This window comes from Crocodylus porosus, unplaced genomic scaffold (genome assembly GCF_001723895.1).
Source record: "Crocodylus porosus isolate Cpor-Errol unplaced genomic scaffold, CroPor_comp1, whole genome shotgun sequence".
Taxonomy (NCBI): domain Eukaryota; kingdom Metazoa; phylum Chordata; order Crocodylia; family Crocodylidae; genus Crocodylus; species Crocodylus porosus.
Window position 1 is genome coordinate 135,601,801 of NW_017728906.1, and position 15,209 is coordinate 135,617,009.

General features: G+C 42.9%; 1 long non-coding RNA gene across 1 annotated transcript; it reads right to left on the reverse strand.

Moving 5' to 3' along the window:
* Positions 1-10,805: 10,805 nt before the first annotated feature.
* LOC109306164 lies at positions 10,806-12,913 on the reverse strand. Its single transcript, XR_002099876.1, has 3 exons — positions 12,884-12,913; positions 12,316-12,370; positions 10,806-11,664 (listed from the first exon to the last, which is right to left on the reverse strand). It is a non-coding gene; the product is annotated as an uncharacterized LOC109306164 (long non-coding RNA).
* Positions 12,914-15,209: the final 2,296 nt, after the last annotated feature.

Below are 15,209 nucleotides of genomic sequence, written 5' to 3' on the forward strand. Positions count from 1 at the left end.
CAGCTGCCTGGAGAATTCCAGATCCAGCTCTTCCTCCTGATGTGGTGGCCTGTAGTAAACCCTCCCACCAGATCCCTCTCCCCCCACTCTTCTTTCCTTACCCCACAACAGAGCATTTATGTCTGGCATGGCAGAACATGTGACTTTTGGGATTGGGCAGACATTTTTCTAACCCCCATTGTCCAACTGTGGCGAGCTGAGCATTATGAAACAGTCCTGATGTCATGTTCCCCCCAGCCACTGACAACCATTTCCTCCATGTAAGGCTCCACACACATTCTGGTAAGGCCCTTCAATGATGTGAGTGTAACATCAGGAAGTATCTCCACATTTTAAGGCTCAGGCCACCCTGGATCCTTAAGGTAAAAATGGATGTATAGCTAGGCTGCATGCCAGCTTTAAGAAACTCTCATGATGCCATAAACCCAAAATTTGGTGGCCTCTCCTTGATGTCAGGCTTGCAGTGCCCCAGTTCCATAACAAAGGTCCTGCAGAACTATGAGCCTGACACTGTGGGGAAATCTCCCTGATCTTGGGCTCTCTAGCCTGAGATTTTTAAAAGACTGAGTCCAGTGGCGAAACATGCTAGCTTCCTGAAGACACTGAGTGCATCTACACATGCAAATAGTCTTAGAAGCAGGCTGCTTCCTCTCCCTGATAGCCCAGGGGCCAGGAGACAGCTGTTTCCAGGCAGGGGTTGGGACATTGCCCCCTACCCCTGGGAGCTGCTGGGATGGGTTCCGCCACCAGAGCCCAGGTAGGGACAATGTCCTTCTGCCCTGGCAGCAGGGAGCTCCCAGACCCCACTCCACAATCATGTGGGTGGGAGATCCTTATCTCCCATCTTGAGTCCTGCAGTCATGAGGCCCTGGCTGTGAGATCCTTCTCTCCTAGTCTACACCCTGTGGTCATGGGGCTGGTCTTGGGAGATCCTTCTCTCCAAGTGCTAGAACCACAGTCATAGGGCCAGCACTGGGAAATCCTTGTCTCCTAGCACCAGCCCCTCATCCATGGAGCTGGTGCAGGAAGAGGAGCATCTCCCAGCCTGATTCCCACAACTGTGGAGCTCAGCCTGGGAGATAAAAATCTCCCAGCCCCGTGATCACAGAACAGGGGTTGGGAGCTCCCTGTTGCTGGGGCAGGGGGACATTGTCACAGCTATGGCAGCAGTCAGTTCCCAGGGCAGGGAGCAATCTCCCACCCCCTGCTGCTTGGCTGACTGGGAGCACATTTGCTCCTGGTCAGGGGTGTACATGTCCAGTACTGCCCAGTTACTAATCATGAGTAAATTTGCATTTGCAGGTAGCAATATACTTATGATTAAAGCCAATTACTGTGTTGTAAGCATCTACACATGTGGATGCTTACTGCATAGTAATTAGAACTTTTGCGCAGTAAAGCATCACATGTAGTTGCCCCCACTGACCATCATTGTCGTCTTGCTTTGCTAGGGCATGTTAGCATGCTTTTGGTATCTTTTTGCCATATGCCTTGTAGTGCAGCAACAGGGTTGATTGTATAGTTTTCAGAATAAGTTAAGAGAAGGAATTGTATGTAATAGTTTAGTTAAGGATGATCCTGCCTCAAGCAGATAATTTCACATTGTTTCAGACTTGTGGACCATGTGGATCATGGACTATGTAGAAATACTTCAATGACACAGATTTCCTTTTTTCCCCAGAAAAAATAAGAATGTGGAAGTATTTTTTTCCATTTTAAAAGGCTGCTAGTTGAAAGGAATCTGTGTGGTAGTTAGCAATTAGATACATTTCTGTGTCAGACAGTAGTTAAGTGGTCTTAAGGCTTTTTACATATTTTAAAGGAAGAGAAAAAGTCCTGAAAATCTTTTTTCCTCCTCTCTAATCTTCACCCTGATTCCCCATGTGGTTAATAGTTTCTGGCATGTGATTTATAGTCTATACTTACATATGCCTTTTTTGGAATCAGATTTTAAATGCTCCTAGAATGTGTAATATATTGTCATTGAAGAATGAATATCAATGAGGAAAAAAATATAATGATATTTTACTTTGTGATTATATTGTGCCCTTTCAAAATAGGATTTGAGGATATGGGCTAAGACCTACTATGTATATATAATAATAATAGCCACAGCCAAGACATTGTTTATTGATGTGCTTGTAGTTCAGGGTTCAGAGTTATTGCTTATCTCAAACAGGGTACATCTACACATGCTATTGGCATGAAGCAATAAACTCTGGTGCATATTGTGCCAAATATTACTGCTCCTGGGTACAGGATCTTCATGTGCACCTTGAACCACAGCACATTGCACTGGTTTGGAGCAGCCCAGCTGGCAGGGGCTGACTCCAGCTCAATATGCTGTGAAGGGGCTGACTGGGACTGCATGAGGGTCCTCCAGTGTGAAGCTAGCCAACAGGCAGCCCTGCACTGAAGTACCCTTGTGTCCCAGCCAGCCCCACCATCTACATATGCATTGCTGCGCACAGAAGAATGCAGCGACAGGAGGCAGAGTTTATTAGTTTCTTGTGGCCTAATAGGGTAGACCTAATGTGTAAACCTTGAGAATTTACTGTGGAGCTAATTATGCAGCTTCATAGTAAATGTCTCATGTAAATGAGTCCACAATCAACTTAAGTCTCTTGCACATCGTTCTTTATTCCCTGGGAATAAAGAACGATGTGCAAAAGACTTGCCACACAAGAATCAACATAACTCAGTCCTTAACCCTCATAGATAAACACCGTCCAAAGGGTGACTCACAGTCCTGAGGTCTCTTCCCCAATCCCAAGAAGGTGCCATCAGCTTTGTGCTGCTCCCTCAACACCACAATGCCATCTTCCCTCTCCCTCTCTGTCTCTCTCTCAAGTGAGTCCCTTCTCCTGGGCTTGTGCTGTGGCCTCTAGTCTTGCCACCTTGCTCTGTCCCTTCCCCAGGAGCCCCTTAATTTCCCGTGTCCCTGATAATTATCCTTCTCAGCTGGCCCAGTCCTCTGGCAGACCTGTAATAAGGTTTCATGGCCCACAACTGAGCTGTAGTCCCTGAAAACCTGTAGACTCCTATAGTCTGGTTTGTAGGCTGGTGCAAGACTCTGCCAGCTAGCCAGCTACAGTGCTTTATTTCATCATTTATTTTGTTTATATCTGGAAAACTATAATCTGGGAATATATGCTGATGGATCCAAATCCAATATTAACTAGTTGTATAAACATCTGGCTTGCTTTAGAGGTTAATGTGTCTTTTTTGGATGCAGTTCCCTTCTGACTTGAGATGCAGATCCCTTCTCACTTGTTTTGCATCAAAATTGCCAACCTGTTAGGAACCAGAAAAGAATATGGTTATGGATATAGAATATGTAGATAACTCTGTTTTGTACCTGCTGAAACTTTAAAAGTTATTGATTTCCTATATGAGCATTTTAGTTCTAAAAATATGTTCAGCATGACTTGAAATTTGTAGCTATTTTAACCACTATGCCAAGCCTACAGCCCATTTTGAATAGATTGCAGGGTCAACAACTTGTCAAAACTGCAGTTAAAGCAGGCAGATTGTGCTGATTGGAACTCTGTTAATACAGCCCAAAGATTCCTGAAAGTTACCTCTTACTGTGGGGAAAATCATTCACTATAAGACAGATAAAGGAAGGCTACGGTGACCTTCAAACATTTTGTTACTTTGGCTACCCTTCTCGTGTCTTGGTCACAAAAGAAATTGATCTGTGAGCTCAAAGATCAGTGCATTTCTTAAAGAAATTAATTTCTAATAGATTTAAAAATAGGGATTAAGGCTGCTAGCAGACATTTTAAAAAAAACCCAACAAAAAAACAACTCCCCCAACCCAAATGGTGCTTTACTTTAAATTTGGTGCATTCCTGTGCTGAGCCCCATGAGTGCCTGGAAGAGACAGTGCACCTCTTCAACCTGGTTCTGCAGCATCTAAAGATCTGGCACTTTAATAAAGCTTCTTTTGTGTTTTTCTCTAATAGCTGATTGAAGCACCCGATCTTTACAAATACTGCAGAGCCAGGTTGAAGTAACATGCTGCTTCTTCAGGTAAAGGGCTGGGTTTTTTTTAAATGTCTGCAAGCAGCATGGGGGTGCATGTTAATGATTCTATTGGTAGAGATAACTTTTTATTTCAGATTAGAATATTTTTTAATCTCCTTAATATATATAGAAAAATTGTATAGCATCAAACAGTGAATATGTTACAAATACAAACTTTAACCTGTAGTCAAGAGATTGTAACAGGTTCATGGTTTGTAACATAGATATAATTCAGAAAAAGTAAATTGTTATTGAGAAATCAGATAGATTTTGGTTTTGGAATACACCACCTCTTTTAACATAATGAGCCTTTGGGATCAATTCTGAGAAAACAGCAGACTACTCAAAGGGCATGTCTATACGAGATGCTTTATTGTGCAGTAGACTAATCTACTCCACAGTAAAGCATCACTGTCTACAAGTATGCACCATTTACTGCACAGTAAATTAGTCTACAGCACAGTTAGCTATTACCTATAAATAGGTAGTAAAGTAAAGCAGCAAGTGGATACCGCACAGGAGCACACATATGGACTCTGATGTGTCGACAGAGCTAGTACAGAAAGGAAACTGTTCTGCTTTTGGAGTAGACTGGTCTCAGTGGTGGCAGATGACATAACAAGGAGCAACAATCTCAAGTTCTAGCAAGGGAAGTTTAGGTTAGATATTAGTAAGGATTTTCTCACTAGGATAGTAAAACACTGGAATAGGTTACCCAAAGAGATTGTAGAGTCTCCATCCTGGGAGGTTTTTTAAGATCCGGCCAGGCAAAGCTTTGGCTGGGATGATTGTAGCAAAACCCCCAGTTTTTCTTTTTTTTAATTTAAAAATACATTCCCTCCCCTTACCCTAACCATTTCTGACTTTCTCTCTGCCCTCTCTATCCCTTATAAGTGATTACAAGTAGTACTAGGTAAGCTAAGTTCTTGTATGCTATTATTGTAAAAAGCCCCTTTTTATATTGTAAATAGTATTCTGCTCTGTTTGTATTGATTTTTACTGTTTTATATTGTATTATATTGTATTCCTATCATTGTGCATTGTTTTTATTCTTTCATATTAGCATTGTATGATTTAGGCCTGCAATGTGGGTTGGCATGAGTGATGTCAAGTATTCATTTTCTGTGTCAGGTTCCCATCTTGTCCCCATGCCCTGTTGTGTAAGTATGTTGAAATTATGATTCACATTTAAGTCTGTAACCTCTCCCATGTAAACTGGTTTTCCTTGAATGCCTGAAACAAAAGAGTGAATGGATGAGTGAAACACAATGGTAGCAGGACCCCCTACTAAATCACCCCACCATCAAAATCAATACCTGGACCAATGACCCAGCCATTGGAACCACCCTCCACTTTCAAGAAACAAAAGATGAGGCAACCCACCATTGTACCAAGGCTGTACATGCTCAGTATGAACACCTGGAACTCTCTGGAACAGGGCTGACATTGCCTAGACAAGCCCTCCCCATAGGAGATCATAGGTAGTCTGCCCCATAAAAAGGGGTAGTGAAGACTGACTCCTGGGGGTGCCCTCTCCATCTGGATCAGTACCACACCACACCACCTATCCACCCAGAGGCCCTGCTGGTGACCCCCCTCTGGACAACATCTTGCTGGAGAAGACCCCGACTGGCCATTGAGGATCAACTCACAGTCGAGGATAGGTAGCTATCACCCCCACCCTCTCTTCAGCCAAGGACCTGGACTTTGTTTCTCTTCCCTACCTGGACTCCAACCCTTCCACTGAGTGTCTTTTTCCTGCTGCCATTGTGTGTGTGTGTGTGGGAGTGCTTGTGTGAGTGTGTGTAGGAACCAAGCTATACAGTACAGTGTTCATTTAATAAAACTGTTATTTGGACCCCTGAGTTGGGTTTTGCTTTACTACGGTCCTGGCTCTGCTCCAATCTCTGCTCCTCACCCCTCTAACTTCTGTCTTGTTTCTCCCTCTCCTGCTTCCAGCTCACCGCCACCTCCAACATCTGTCCTGAGCTCCTGTGGCTCCAGCTATCCTGAGCTCCTCTCTGCCTGCAAACCCCTGTTTCTTTGCTATTGCTGTATCTCCATTGCCTTTTCCCCTGATCTGCCACCTGCTCTTTAGTTACCAAGCACACCAAGCATAGGTACCACAGACACCAACACACACATACCATCACCTGAGTCAGTGCTTAACCTGTGTTTATATGTGTATGTATATGTGTATTGTGTATGATTTCATGTCATTATCATTACAGCATGTATGTGCTTGAATTGGTGATAGGTATGCATGTGCCTAGGCTGGTAATCTTGGATGTGTATGTGCCTGAGTTGGTAGTGTGTGTGTGTGTGTGTGTGTGTGCACCTAATTGATTTGTGTGTTTGTATATGTGCAATTTTGTCATACCCACCCACCTAACAGCGCACTTTTGAGATCCTGCCCTGAGAAGGGGGTTGGACTAGATGAGCTCCTGAGGTCCCATCCAACCCTCATTTTCTATGATTCAATGATTCTATGGTGGGGAGCAAATTTGCTCCTGGTCAGCCCCAACTCCAGGGGGTCACAAGTGATTGGGGACCCTCCTGGGCCTGGTGCTGCTCAGCTCCCCCCAGGAGCCAGAAGCAAAGTACTGGGACAGGGAAGCTGTCTGCTCTCCCCTTCCTCCCACCCCATCTCAGTACTGCTCAGCTCTTGGTTCCCCACAGGACCCAGAAGCTGAGCAGTTCTAGGATTGAGGAGCTCTCTGCTTCTCTGCATAGCCAGAGGCTGGCCAGGAGCTTTCCTGCTTTGGAGGCAGCTCCAAACCAGCCCGTGACTGGGTATGGATTTCTCTGAGCAGCTCAGGGCTAACTGGGAGCTGCCTCAGAAGCAGGACAGCTCCTGCCAGCTGCCAGCTTGTCCCCATGTGCAAAGGGCCAGGAGATTTCAGCAGTGGCAGCTGTCTCCCAGCCCCATACAGATCAAGACATCTCCCAAACTAGCAAAGCTCTCCTGGCCCCATTTACATTGGGACTGGCTCCCATGCTCCCTGCCAGAACCTTGGGCTAGCACCCCAGGGAGCTCCCCCTGGCTGCTGCAAAGGGCCAGATCAGAGTAGGAGCAGTCCTGCACTGGGATTCTCCTCCTGGGTGCATCTACACACTCATTAATGTGCATTAGTTACTGCAGATTTAGTTTAGTACTTGCTTAATGAAGTACTAAATAAATTCACAGCAATTACAGTTACTGCACAGTAGTGCTGGCACACAGTTTTTTAGTGATGCTTACCGTGCAATAGCTTAATTCTACTGTACAGTAACATATTAGCATGTTTTTTTGCCTGCCACACTATTGCACAGTATTATTAGGCTATTGCACACTGTCTCCCAATAGGGAGCACGTGTATTTTATTTGCACAGTAAGCCTTTATAGCATTAATAGCACATGTAGATACACCCAAGGAGCTGCAAACTCTGGGAAAAGTAACTTAATTGTGTTATGAACATGTTTTTCTTGCTCATTCTTGGGTTCAGTTTGCCTGGTTAACTAAAAAGGGACACAGAGGGAAACACTTAGGAGGACTGATGCAAGGTTGGCTTCCTTCAGTGGTCCTTTCACTTCTTCCCTTATACTTTTTGGAAATCACCATAGCTTTGAGCTTACCCACCTAAGGGATAATAAGGACCTTTATTTGAGTTTATCATACTAAAGGTTTTATAACATGTGATTACATAAATAGTTTACCAAATATGTTGCCTGAATCTCTAATTTATTAAAACAATTCCTAAATATTTATGATTGTCTTTTGTTATTTAAGCTTTATTATTTTAATTTTTGATCCTATGCATTTTGGAGGGTGGTATTTGGGAGGATTTCTTTTTGATCTATTGGTTTTATATGGGTTAAGTTCTCATAATTTGAAGGGCTCCTTTTTTATATTCTGATACCATGGTAGAAATCAGTGTCCATTTTAAGATATGTGTCTAAAAGTTTTGCACTCATCCCATAAACCCACCCTCTCTTGTTAAGGCTGTGTGTGATATGAGTCAGAGGAGATTTTGGCTCACAATGTTGTGGTAAAGCGAGTGAAAAGCTCTTAGAACATTTAGGATTTAATCCTGTGTTTCAAGTTACATTGCATTTGTGACAGTATAAGGCCAAACCGCATTCTCAAGTTTCTGATGACTGCAGGGGATATCAAAAACCTAGCTATATCTCATAACTCAATGTCCCAATCCTAGCCTCAGTGAAGTTTATAGCAACTAAAAAGTTACTCTGGCCTCTGCCAGCTAGCAGTGGTTCTTAAGAAACCATCTGCAGGATCAGAATTGTTTGAGCACATAATGTTGATTCTTTCCTTTTCTTTATCCCTCTGCTATATGGAAGGAGACATAGGAACCCATTATACCAGCTCCATACTATCATGGAATTAGCACACCGGGGCAATTCTCCTTCGGATTTTAAGCATCTTCTACAATACATATATACTGGGTGGGAGCAAAGGAAAACCTGTCACAACAGGCTACTGAATATTCCTAGAAATAAGAGATGGCAAGATAGATTTAAATGTTTTCTAGAAAACGATCCAGCAGGCACCTTTCAAAAATGTGTAACATAACTCCAAAGACCAGAATAAACCATAGAAATAAGCAAGCAACTTTCTAGCCCCTTGTATTATTTTTTGCACTGCCAAGGGCAGTTCATAACAGGATTCAGTTCTGGCAGCATCTGGCATATTTCCAACACTCAGTGCCTACACATTTACAGTATATTCAGCAAGGCCTTCAGTGCCACTCCACTTAATGCTGTGAATGCATTTTAAGAGTAATATGCAGAAATTTGGATGTCTTTTACAAATTAGATGTTATAGGCATTGACAGCATACACATTAACAGTTCCTTTGGAGCAGTTTCTCTGTAAAATGTCAATTCGGATTAAGAGTAATGTGTTTTGCACTATGGAGCCTATTGAAATCAATGGTAGTTGGTGCATTAGCAGTGTAGTGGCTCTATAACATGCAGTGCGTGCAAAATATAATTCATTATGAGAAACAGTTTTTGGAAATTCATAGGATCCATTTTATTAACTGAAAAAATTTTTTTTTCTTAAAAACCACTGAAACAACCAAAGATATTTGGAATTTTTTGTCCATCATTTTGGTATTACTGATATCCTCAGTACTGAAGCTGAGCTGCTACTCAAGCCTATATGTGCCCAATTTTTCTCAGCTCCAAAGTACTACTCTGTGGGTGCATCCACACAAGAAATTTACTGTGGAGTACACTAATTCGCTCTGCAGTCAACATCTTGGCATCTACACATGCAGGGCTATCAGGTTGGAGTAAACTAATTAACTCTGCAGCAAGCTGTCTTGCTGCAGAGTTTTTTTACTCAACAACAGCACCTGTGTAAATGCTGAGCTGGCTGTCTGGGGCATGAGAGCACTTTTGTGCAGGGGCTGCCTCCTGGCTAGCCCCACACTGCAGCACACTTATGCCCCAGTCTGTCCCCCTGCAGCACATTGAGCTGGATCAGAGTAGCCGACTGAACTCCCAGACTCTTGCCAGCCATGGCTGTTCAAACCCAGCTCAACATGTTACAGTCCCAAGCACATATGTAAACATGGGCCCAGGAACAGTAAACTCCAGCATGATAAGCCAGATAATTTATAGTGTTGCATTAACATGCATGTATAGAGGTGCCCTGCCTGGTAAGATTTACTTCCCTGCTTGTTGTAGGCAACGTTAATTCATACCCAAGATGGACAAAAGAGATTGGACAGGGTTTTCCAGATTGTCTGTTGCACACTTGTCATCTCCTTCTGGTTTTGTCCCTATCCCCATCCCTCCAGTCCAGAACAGTCCAATAGTTAGAGCACTCTCCTTGGAATATGGAATAACAGTTTCCTCCACTCCAGTGTAGCAGAATTGGGTGGGCCTTTCTCAATTCCTCCTCCTCAAGCTATTTCACATTGTATATGCTATTAAATATTGATTAGCACAAAGATATGAACCTCATTCTCCCATGTGCCAGGTAAGATCCCTGTGCACTGGGTTTCTCACAGTGTCATTGTTTCAGGACCAGAAAATAAGAGTGGCCAGACTTGCTCTTTTTCTTCTTCCTTCTTTCCTTTTCTCCTTCCCTCTTTCTCTCCCTTCTATTTTACTTTCTTCTGTTCCAAAAGCTTTTGAGAATCAAGAAACCAACCACAAATTAACCCCCTATATTAAATGTGAGTTGGTAAAATGCATTACATCTCTATTTCAAAAATAATAAAACAGTTCAAAAAGCAATTAATAGGAAGAGAAAGATAAATTTTAAACAGACTACCCCTAATAAATTTCTTATCACATACCTGCTGAGTAAAGACTTGATCCTGCTGCCATTGAAGTCAGGTCATACATTATTTTAATTTCTTCTAGCTAGCTTGCTGGCTTCTAGTTCTTATAGTAGCATCCATCACTGAGGCATCTAAGTGCCTCTGAGGAAATAATAACTACTGTAACAACTGGCCAGTTGTCTAATTTTCCTCTCTACTTCCCCCTGAGGCCGTCAAAGTTAGGGGTATATTTTTGTTTACTGTTTTAACACAACTTCTTTCCACTTTTCCTTGCTGGCTTCAGCCTTTTTGACTCCTCCAGCTTCTCTCTTATTTTTGCTGTTTTCAGATGTCTCTGTGTGTCTTTTTAGGTAAATAAGTCAGTTCTATATTTTACTTGCAAGGGTGTGAAATAATGCTCTTTCTTATCTCCTCTGCTAATGAATTCTGAAGCCTTAGCCCAACTGAAGAAAAAGTCAACATGTACTCATGAGCCAGTCCTTTATTCATTTCATGTTCATAACATAAATGTAATATTGACACCAATGGTACTAGAGGAATTGCAGATTACAAGTAGCTTAAAGGAACAGCTGATGCACATGTGTCCTCATGGATCCCACACAGGAGAAATTATGGGCCAGATCCTATTATGTCGATTGTACTGACCTAAGAGGACTCAATACAGTTTTCCTCCATCCCATACAATGAAACATGCTGTTATCATGCTGTTTTTGAAACACACCTAGACATAAATGTAGTCACAAAAAAAACCAAACAAAAAAACAGGGAGGAGAAAGGGGGAGGACTCATTACACTTTTTAAACAGTGTTTCAGGATGGAATAGAATCATATTTAGGTGCCTAATTTCAAGTGCTTAATAAGTCTGTGTGACTTGCTGAAAGTCCTGGGTGTCACAGGTTTGAGGCTAACACCATTATAACTGAGCTGTTCTTTTGTTCAACACAGCTGTCAGAGAAGATTGCCATTATGAAGAAAAGGATACTCTCCAAAGTATCTACCACTATGCAGTAACTGGTTTTGTAGATTAATTCTGAAATTGGCTGATATTTTGTCACAGGCCATTGAGCTGAGCCATGCACCAGATTGAGGTGTTCACTTGTCTCATGCTTCTGAACAGAAAGCTGCTGCACTCTGGATTCATTGAAGAATCTGTTGTGAATGATCAGTTATTGTGGTTGGGTACAGAAAGTTACAATGATATTTCATGCAGGGTTGGGGGAGGCATGAAGGCATGAATCATAGTCACCGGGTCACTGATATGATTGCAGACAGCCTTATGGGTCATCACAATTGGGTGGAAGTTCTTGGTTGATTCCTAAATAGCTCCACTTGGCAGTCTTGCCTGAAAGAAAATAGGATATAACAGAAGACAGCTAGCACATTTGAAAACCACATCTTAAAAGATGTTTTTTTCTAACAATTTAAATAGGATGTGATGGCTGGAGGACAACAACATAGAAATGTACTAAGGGAAGGTGGTAAGGATACAAGAAGACAAACAAACAAAAGCAGCAAGCATTAGGTTAGTTTCATTTAAGGAGATTAAAAAACAAAAAGGCCTCTGAACCAACCCAGATAAATAAATTTGGTAAATACTAATTAAGAACAGTGACACCTTGGTTCTTGTGTTTACAGGTTCTGCACTCTCCACAACACAATTTAAATTCCCACAGCTGTTACTGAAAGTCAGTCTTAGTCCATTACTTTAATTAATCTATGCTCATTATCAGCATGGCAGTTTTCCTATGAACAGAAAGTCAAAGGAGAAGTTTTATAATTAGTGAAGTTTTTTTTAGATTAATTTGCAGGAAACTGAGACATTAAATATTTTCTACACTTAGTAAAGTTCTTTGATCTGTAACAATACTGATGACATCTCTAAGTACAGCCTTGAAATAAATACTTGAGGGCATGCGAATCTGGTGCATAACAGAAAATGTCACTCACACTAACCAGCTGCTTTCTCATTTCTTCATAAATTAAAGGGTGTTACCTTGTGCATATGGCTTTATCATGATCCAACTATTCTTCCAAGATATGAAAAAATACTTTGTAATTGAAAGGAAAGAGACAATTACTTTAGAAGGCTAACCCTGCCTGCACATTTACAAATAACAATGCCTTTTAGTTGTAGAGATATGATTTAAAAGGTGCAATTGCATGGCCTCTTAATGAAAGTATACACCGTACTTACCCAAATCCAAGACAACTTGGAATTTAAGTTGACCCCCCAATAATTAGATTCTATAGCTGGAACATTTATAAATTTGGTTTAAATTAGAGATAGAATCTAATTATTGGAGGGTTGTCTTAAATGTGTCCAGATATAGAATCTAATTTTTGGAGGGTTGTCTTAAATTTGTCCCCTCCATTGCTACAGCAGGGACAGGTAGAGAGGGGAAGGTGACCCACTTGCCCTCTGCGCTCCCCCCCCCCAACTTCTTTTTTTCTCTGCAGCCTGTCCTACCTCTCCTCCACAATGCCTACAACCCCTTCCATCCTACCACCTGTGTCCCCCCAGTGTCTGGTCCCCACAGCCTCTGCCCTCTCCCTCTTCTTACTGTCAGACCTGGCTCCATTGTCTCTTGGGACACACAGCATATGGAAAAATGGCTCCCTGCCCAGCCACGCACCTGTAAAGTGAGCAACACTCAACCCCCTAAGCAGGGCCAGCTGAGCCTCCACCCGTTGATTGATTTTAGGGGTACTGGTCCCTGCTGTGCCACAAACTGGTTTCAGTCTGTGAGTAGGCTTCACCCATGTGGCTTTCCTGGTCTCTGTTCCTGATTACTGCCTATGTACACAGTGTTTGGGTACTCATTTGACTTAGCCTTGTTTCCTGACATCTGCTTCTGGTAACCCCCTCGCTCAACACATGAACCCATTTAATGTTGGCTTGCTCTCTGGCTGCAGATGATAGTAACACTCCTGGCTGTAACTACTAAGCCTAATGCCTTTATGGACTGAGACAGTAGCAGCATCCCAGGGCCGGAGCTGTCCTGAGTAGGGGTTGGAACCTCCATGTGCACCAGGAGGGAACAGAGCCACAGCTGGAGCAAGAACCAGTCCTGACAGTAAGGTGGGGGAGAGGGGCAGAGGTTGCAGAGGGTGGGTGCGGGAGGAGGTGGCTGTTGTTAACTCCGACTGGCCTATGTCAGAGCCACAGCAGCTGGTGGCTGGAGTCAGAGCTGCAGCAGTTGGCCCCAGCTTCTCTCCCCACCTCCCATCTTGTATTTGAGCCAAGACCAGGGGATTTTTTCCCCTTTGCTGAATGGAGGGAAAAAACCCCTCATCTTGAATTTGAGTAAATGTAGTAGTACTTATTTCATATAAATATTGTCTACCAACATCTTAAAACATCCACAAATGGAGATACCAAAATCTCTCTGGGTAACCTGTTCCAGTGCTTTACTTGTGGGAGAGTTTTTCCTAATATTTAACCTAAACTTTCCAGGCTAGAACTTGAGACCATTGCTCCTTATTCTGTTATCTGCCACCACTGAGAACAGTCTAGCTCCAACCTCTTTGGAACCACCCTTCAGGTAGTTGAAGGCTACTATTAAATCCTCCCTCAACTTTTCTTGTCCAGATTAAATAAACTCATTTCCCTCAGATATTCCTCTTAAGTCATGTTCCCCAGTCCTCTAACCATTTTCTTTGCCCTCCACTGGAATCTCTCCAGTTTGTCCACATCTTTCTGTAGTGGAGGCCCCCAAACTGGACACAGTACTCCAGATGTGGCCTCGCCAGTGCAGAATAGAGGGATCACTTCCCTTAATCTGCTGGCAATAATCCTACTAATGCATCTCAAAATGCTGTTACCCTTCTACACAACCAGGGCACATTGGTGGCTCATATTCAACTTATTGTCCACTATAACCCCCAGGTTCTTTCTGGAAAGCTGCTGCTTATCCAGTCATTCCCCAGTCTATTCTAGGGTATGGGATTGTTCTGTCCTAAATGCAAAAATCTGCACTTGCCCTATTGAATTTCATGAGATTTTTTTTGGTGAATTCATGCTGCTTGTTCCTAATGACCTTCATCTCCCTTAGAAATGGATTCCTTGAGGATCTGCTCCATGACTTTTCCAGGGACTGAGGTGAGGCTGACTGGTCTGTAGTTCCCTGGATCCTTTTTCTTCTCTTAGCCTTTCCCAGTCATCCAGGACCTCTTCCAGTTGCCAATGGTCAGTGTCATAGCAATCACATCAGCACCCTCAAATGTATCACATCTGGCCCTATGGACTTGCGTATGTCCAGCTTTTCCAAATAGTCACTAAGCTGTTCTTTCACCACTGTCAGCTGCTCACCTCCTCTTCAAATGGTGCTGTCACATGCAGTAGTCGGGGAGCTAACATTTCCTGTGAAGACTGAGGTAAAAAGGCATTGAATATTTCAGCATTTTCTGCATTATCTGTCACTAGGTTGCCTCCCCCATTTAGAAAGGGACCTGCACTTTCCCTGATCTTCCTCTTGTTGCTTACATACTGAACCTTTTTTGTTACCCTTCATGTCCCTTGCTGGCTACAACTCCAATTGTACTTTGCCTTCATGATTTCATCCATGCCTGAGCAATACTCTTATATTCCACTTCACCCTAGCTATTTGTCCATCTTTCCACTTCTTGTAAGCGTCATTGTTGTGTTTTAGCTCACTGAAGTGTTTCCTGCTTAGCCAAGCTGGTTCTCCTGGACTCCTCTCCTTCTCAGACTGGCTTCCCAGTTCCCTGAATGGAAGTCTACCTTTCTGAACTCCAAGGTCCTTACTTTGCTGCTCTCCTTCCTTCCTTTTCTCAGCATGCTGAACTCAATCATCCCATGGTCACTGCTGCCAGAGTTGCCATCCACTTCTATATTCCCCACCAATTCTTCCCTGTTTGTAAGCAGCA